This window comes from Schistocerca serialis, chromosome 1 (assembly GCF_023864345.2).
Source record: "Schistocerca serialis cubense isolate TAMUIC-IGC-003099 chromosome 1, iqSchSeri2.2, whole genome shotgun sequence".
NCBI lineage: Eukaryota > Metazoa > Arthropoda > Insecta > Orthoptera > Acrididae > Schistocerca > Schistocerca serialis.
Window position 1 is genome coordinate 1010350568 of NC_064638.1, and position 7064 is coordinate 1010357631.

At 43.1% G+C, this 7064-nt stretch overlaps 1 non-coding gene across 1 annotated transcript; it reads right to left on the reverse strand.

Moving 5' to 3' along the window:
* Positions 1 to 4063: 4063 nt before the first annotated feature.
* On the reverse strand, positions 4064 to 4147 carry Trnap-ugg (transfer RNA proline (anticodon UGG)). Its single transcript has one exon. It is a non-coding gene; the product is annotated as a tRNA-Pro (tRNA).
* Positions 4148 to 7064: the final 2917 nt, after the last annotated feature.

Sequence of the window (7064 nt, forward strand, 5' to 3'; positions counted from 1 at the left end):
TGCGTAGCAATAATATGGCGTAGTCTCTGAAAGAAATTACCCGAAACCTTTGACAACGTGTCTGGCGGAATGGCTTCACATGCAGATGAGATGTACTGCTTCAGCTGTTCAATTGTTTCTGGATTCTGGCGGTACACCTGGTCTTTCAAGTGTCCCCACAGAAAGAAGTCACAGGGGTTCATGTCTGGCGAATAGTGAGGCCAATCCACGCCGCCTCCTGTATGTTTCGGATAGCCCAAAGCAATCACACGATCATCGAAATATTCATCCAGGAAATTAAAGACGTCGGCCGTGCGATGTGGCCGGGCACCATCTTGCATAAACCACGAGGTGTTCGCAGTGTCGTCTAAGGCAGTTTGTACCGCCACAAATTCACGAAGAATGTCCAGATAGCATGATGCAGTAATCGTTTCGGATCTGAAAAATGGGCCAATGATTCCTTTGGAAGAAATGGCGGCCCAGACCAGTACTTTTTGAGGATGCAGGGACGATGGGACTGCAACATGGGGCTTTTCGGTTGCCCATATGCGCCAGTTCTGTTTATTGACGAAGCCGTCCAGGTAAAAATAAGCTTCGTCAGTAAACCAAATGCTGCCCACATGCATATCGCCGTCATCAATCCTGTGCACTATATCGTTAGCGAATGTCTCTCGTGCAGCAATGGTAGCGGCGCTGAGGGGTTGCCGCGTTTGAATTTTGTATGGATAGAGGTGTAAACTCTGGCGCATGAGACGATACGTGGACGTTGGCGTCATTTGGACCGCAGCTGCAACACGGCGACCGGAAACCCGAGGCCGCTGTTGGATCACCTGCTGCACTAGCTGCGCGTTGCCCTCTGTGGTTGCCGTACGCGGTCACCCTACGTTTCCAGCACGTTCATCCGTCACGTTCCCAGTCCGTTGAAATTTTCAAACAGATCCTTTATTGTATCGCTTTTCGGTCCTTTGGTTACTTTAAACCTCCGTTGAAAACTTCGTCTTGTTGCAACAACACTGTGTTCTAGGCGGTGGAATTCCAACACCAGAAAAATCCTCTGTTCTAAGGAATAAACCATGTTGTTCACAGCACACTTGCACGTTGTGAACAGCACACGCTTACAGCAGAAAGACGACGTACAGAATGGCGCACCCACAGACTGGGTAGCCTTCTATATCTTTCACATCACTTGCAGCGCCATCTGTTGTTGAAAATTGTAACTACTGTAATTTCGAAAGTTTGTCCGCCTGAAAATGTACTGTTGTCCCAAGCATATTGCAACAAACGGTGTATTTCTATCGCTGCTCGTTTAGTTTTTATTGCCGTTTCAAATATACCGGTCATTTTTGAAACACCCTGTAGTTACGTTTCACCGTTCGTAGCATTCGCCAGTTAGTGCGCATTGCGTTCTACTGCAGATTACCCCACCTGAATGGACTACTGGCTGATTATAATTTGTAATAAATGAAATTTTGCCATGTCTAAAGGTCTTTTGTCATGCCCAGGGCCAGAGAGAAGTTTTGGCAGCTGTTCGGTGTTGCATACCGCCAAACAGCTAGCTGTTTGCGCGGGCATTTGCGCCAGCCGGCCGCGGTGGCCGAACGGTTATAGGCGCCTCAGTCCGGAACCGCGCGACTGCTACGGCCGCAGGTTCGAATCCTGTCTCGGGCATGGATGTGTGTGGTGTCCTTAGGTTAGTCAGGTTTAAGTAGTTCTAAGTTCTAGGGGACTGATGACCTCAGATGTTAAGTCCCATAGTGTTCAGAGCGATCATCATTTGCGCCAGCGTGGGGGGAGGGGGGGTGGGGAGGGCAGTCTGTGGACCAGCCAACAAGTATGTGTTCTGCGAATCTAGGGTGCCGAGGTGCTGGGGCTTTGAATCCACACACAGTTAATGTGGGATGTGGTTGCAAAGTGTGGACACAACAGGGCATGAGGTTGCTGCTGTCTTTCCTGGACGAGAGGACGGCGGGTTGAGAAGATAAGCAGGCAGGCGCACCCGCATTGGAAGAGAAACTCTAAACCGTGCTTTGGTGACCGATTTGATTCAGAAGTGTGTGCACTGTACAGTGAAGGGTGCAAGCAGTTTGAGCCGAGTGTAAAGATTTTTGACAGAAATATTGCACACACTAGAACTGTGTGCACTGTTTTGTGTGTTTGCCTGCACGCTTGGTGTGCGTTTGTTGTCTCCAAACGAGAACTCTGTAAATCCCTTTGTAATCGTTACACTGTGAGCGTAGCCAACATTGTGTATGTATTTGTTCAGAGAAGGGTATTTGCTGATTGTGGGTAGACAGTATTCCAATTGGTCGGCCGTAGTTCTGCGAGTAGAGAGTAGCTCGTGGAGAGAGTGGTTTTATTATAAACGTGTGAATGCCCAGTTATAAATCCTGAGGGCTGGTATTCAGATTTATTCTGATTTTACAGATCGTATTAAATTAGCTGCGTTGAGAGCTATTTTTCGTTTTGTGCTAATTGCATTTTTGGGTCAAGAGACCGAATATTGTGAAGTGTTAGCATTCTTATTATTACCTCGAGTTTTAGTGTTACTGGTGCCGCACTAATCTCTAAATACTTCATTGTTGTACAGAAGAAATTTAAATTAATTTATTGTCTTGTTCCCACACTCAGGGCTTTAGGAACTGTAGCTAGACCATATATTTGAACTTCAGTTTGTTTAATTACTAACTTTTTATTGTAGAGAATGATGTTTTTGTGTATTAAATATTGTTTGTCAAAATAAGCCCACATCTGTATAATCCCTAGCTCAAACCGCACTCCGCCCAAATCCAAAACTACAAAGTCCGAGTAATAAAAATAAATAAGAAAGCCGAGAGCGCCATTGTGTGCTCCGCTATATACCCAGCACGAATGGCATTCCTGGGAGGTGAGAGAGAGGCAATTGTGAACTAAAACTCTGTGGCTGGCTGATCAGTTGTGGCTTGACAACTAGTCGGTAAGAGTTGTTGCCCGTTAAAGTCTTAAAAGTTTATTCGGTGAACCACGACGTGTAACACAAAGTAGTCATTGACGGTGGTTTCTCCAGATAAGACAAGAATACTTTTATCTCTTTATTCACTGAGCTCATATGTGTCTTACAAATATCCCACGGAAGTTAATATTTGAACAGTTAATAGCTGACGCCAATTGCTTATTCATGTTGCCTGAAGCGCATTTGGGACTTAAACAAATATACTTGAGCATGTAATTTTAGGTATCTGTTTCATCATTATTCGACCATTTCATATTCATTCGGCGTACGAAAATTATTAATTATATTTTAGTACACCACAGTTACAGAGTTACTCATCTGGGCTTACCAGCTGCTTGTGTCAAGAACAGAGAATTAATAATAAACTCAATCTGAAGGTTGCTCAGCTTCACCTTCAACATTGATGTTTCCCGGCCCAACGTTTGTAACACTTACTAACATTCCAGCGTCTTCGAGTACGTTGGCATGACCATGTGAGCCGCACAGAGCCTTCGAAGCCTATTAACTCGGATAGCTGCTGTGTACACAGTTATTCAATCACTTAAGTTTTACCGAACCCGAATACGCACCACGCTGCTAACGGAAGGTTTAAGAAAACGGGATAAAGATGAGGACGTTTTGACAACCATACTGCCAGCTTCAAGGTGAGTAGATAATTTTGTAAACATCATTGTGAGAGATATTTCTTACTTAACAACAACAAAGTCATGCAAGTATTTATTTTGGAATGCAGTGCACTTCTAGGCAGACGGTTCTGAAATTCACACTTGACCTAGAAGGTTCTCTTGTGAAGTTTATTGTTCGATATTTATGTATTGTTGTTTTTATGACAGTTAATGAAGAAAGTGGAATTTGACGCAGCTTTTGCGTTTCTTCTGTTCTCATTGTGTAGTCGCGTTCAAAGATGCAAGTTAAAACAAAGTTGAAAAGAACATTGACTTTTTTAGGTGAATGTGCGATTCCTTTTCTCCATTAGCATCGCTTAAATCGTTCAAATGGCTCTGAGCACTATGGGACTCATCATCTGAGGTCATCAGTCCCCTAGAACTTAGAACCTCTTAAACCTAACTAACCTAAGGACATCACACATATCCATGCCGGAGGCAGGATTCGAACCTGCGACCGTAACGGTCGCACGGTTCCAGACTGTAGCGCCTAGAACCGCTCGGCCACTCCGGCCGGCAGCATCGCTCAATTATTTGGCGTACATAAATGCAGAACGACGATACAACAATAAAATGAGGAAATCATGCAACTCGTCAGTCACTTAATTTTACTTATCGAGGTCACAGACGTTCATCAGATAATACGCTGTCATCATTTGTTAGTTAATAAGGCTAGACTAAGAAGCAACACAGAGACGGAGCATAAATCGACAATGATCCTAGAGTCCAGATTGGTATCCGTCTCTCTGGAGGGCAATGACAAAAATGCCGTCTTAAGTCCCTCATTAACTGAGATACTAAATTCACTGTTTAAGGAGGGGGTCATTACACAGACTTCACATCTAATCGTTTTTTGTTATCAAATATGTGAGTATATCCATTAAGGTTAGCTGTTGTTGTTGTTGTCGTCGTCGTCGTCGTTATTGTTGTGACGCTCTGCAGTCCGAAAACTGGTTTGATGAAGCTCTACACACAAATCTATCTTGTAGAAGCCTCTTTATCTTTGCATGACTACCAATACATACATCCGTTTGAACCTGGTATTTGTGCCTTGGTCTCCCTCTACAGTTTTTACCTCCACACTTTTCTCCATTATCAAATTGACGTTTCCTTTATGACTCGGAATTTGTCCTCTCAACCGATTCCTTCTTTTCGTCGTTGTGTCATTTTTTTTTACGCCGATACGATTCAGTATCTCTGCATTATCTGTTCGATTTACCCATTTAATTTTCAACATTCTCCTGTAGTACCATATTTCAAAAGCTTCCATCCCCTCTTCTTGTCCGAACTGCTTATCGCCTATGTTTCACTTCCGTGCAAGGCAGCATTCCGTGTAAATATATTCAGAAAAGTCTCCCTAACACATAAATTTATAACCAATGTTAACAAGCTACTTTTTCAGAAATGTTTATCTTCCTATTGCCAATCTGCATTTTACATAGTCTCTACTTTCGGCAATTGTCAGTTATTTTGCTACCCAAACAGCAAAATTCATCTACTGCTTTTAGTGCCTCACATCCTAAAGTAATTATCTCCGCGTCGTCTAATTTAATTCGCCAACATTCGATTATCCTTGCTTTACCTTTATTGATGTTCACCTTATAATCTCGTTTACAAACATTATCCACACCATTCAAATGCTCTCCCCAGTCCTTAGCGATCCCTGACAGGATTAGCTCACAGACAAACCGCAGTTTTTATTTCTTCGCCCTGAACTTTAATTCCCTTTCCTAAGTTCTCTGTGTTTCCTCTACTGCTCGTTCGATGTACAGTCTGAAAAATATCGAGGATAGCCTCACTCCCTACTAAACTGGTGCTTCCCTTTCATTGCCTTTGATACCAATCTCGTTTCTGTACAAGTTCTAAACTTTTCGCTTATTGTATTTTGCCCTGCTACCTTGAGAGTTTCAGTGTACTGCAACAAACACTGTCAAAAGTTTTCTCTAAATCTACAAATGCTATGAATTTAGGTTAGCTTTTCTTCAGTTTCTCCTCTAAGTCAGTATAGCTTTGTGGTTTTCAACATTTTTCCGGAAACCAAAGTGATTGTCCCCGAAGACGGCTTCTACCAGTTTTTTCATTCCTCTGTATATAATTCGATTCAATATTTGGGAACCACTGCTTATTAAACTGACGGTTTGGTAGCATTCACACTTGCGGCCACCTGCCTTTTTTTAGATTAAGAATTACTGCTTCGTTTTTGAAGTCTGTAGGTACTTCACCTCTCCCATACATCTCGCCCACAAGATGGAATAGTTTGTCTTCGTTGACTCTCCCAAACACCTCAGTAATTCTGAGGGAACCTCACCTACTAAAGGGATTTGGGTAAATTTAGTTTCTCAATATCATATCTTCCATCTCATCTTCATTTACTTCCTCTTCTCAATATATAACATTGTCTTCGTTTCCACTGAGACGTACCGACACCGAAGTACATAACTACACCCACAAATTTTTAAAATGTTTCTTGAGTATATTGTGTTTTAAATATCAATAACATGACAATCGATATTTCACTTTTAGCTAATACTTGTTAAACTGTGTTATTATTTGATCTTAAATATCCGAAAGTTTTATTAGTATGTACAATAACTGTCGATTTCAACATCAAACGAATTCCTGGTTGGAGGCAAAATGCATATCGCCGTTTCACCATCAGCGTGGTTTTAATGTGTGCAGAGGCACAGAATTTTGGTGTTTAAAACTTAGGAGCTCGGACAACAAAGAGAATACAGACAGACGGATTTGAGTCATTTCAAACCAAACTGCATTTAGTGTCGTTGCCACGGCAACCCTCCACGGTTTGAAATTAGAAGAAATCGGGAACACAGCAGCACAGACGGAAAGTGAACTCGTTTCTCGATGCTACATTCGGCAGAGCCACAGTAATTCTATCAAGCTATATCCGCTAACAGAAACCCCAATGTGTCCAGTCCGGATAAAGATCTAGATTTCGCTGACGTTCGCTGTTCCATTTCCACATGTGCATAATGCTCGTGCCGTAATGCAATCTAACAAACAGCTGCGCTGGCATGCCCACGCGATATATCAGCGGGTATCGCATGGAAAGTAATGAAATCGTTTAGAGCGACCGGCAGTTTAATCAGACAGCAGCACGTGACGCCTGCGCTGGCCGCAACCCGCGACACACGCACCAGCCTACCCGTCCCACGAACATTAATCGCACGCCGACACAACGGCCGACAATAGACTGCTGCCGGCGCGACACGCCGCGCAGCCAGTCGCAAAATTTTAATTTAACGAGCCTAGTCTCGTAAATGTTTGCCACCCCTCCTGGAATGTTCAACACGCCTCTGTGTGGTCCATTCAGCAAAAACAGTGAAATTTTGTAGTCTAGAAAGGCACTTGGCTTTCTTGTGGCCACGCTTACAACATGGAAAATATTGATCATCGAATAGACTTGAAACAAA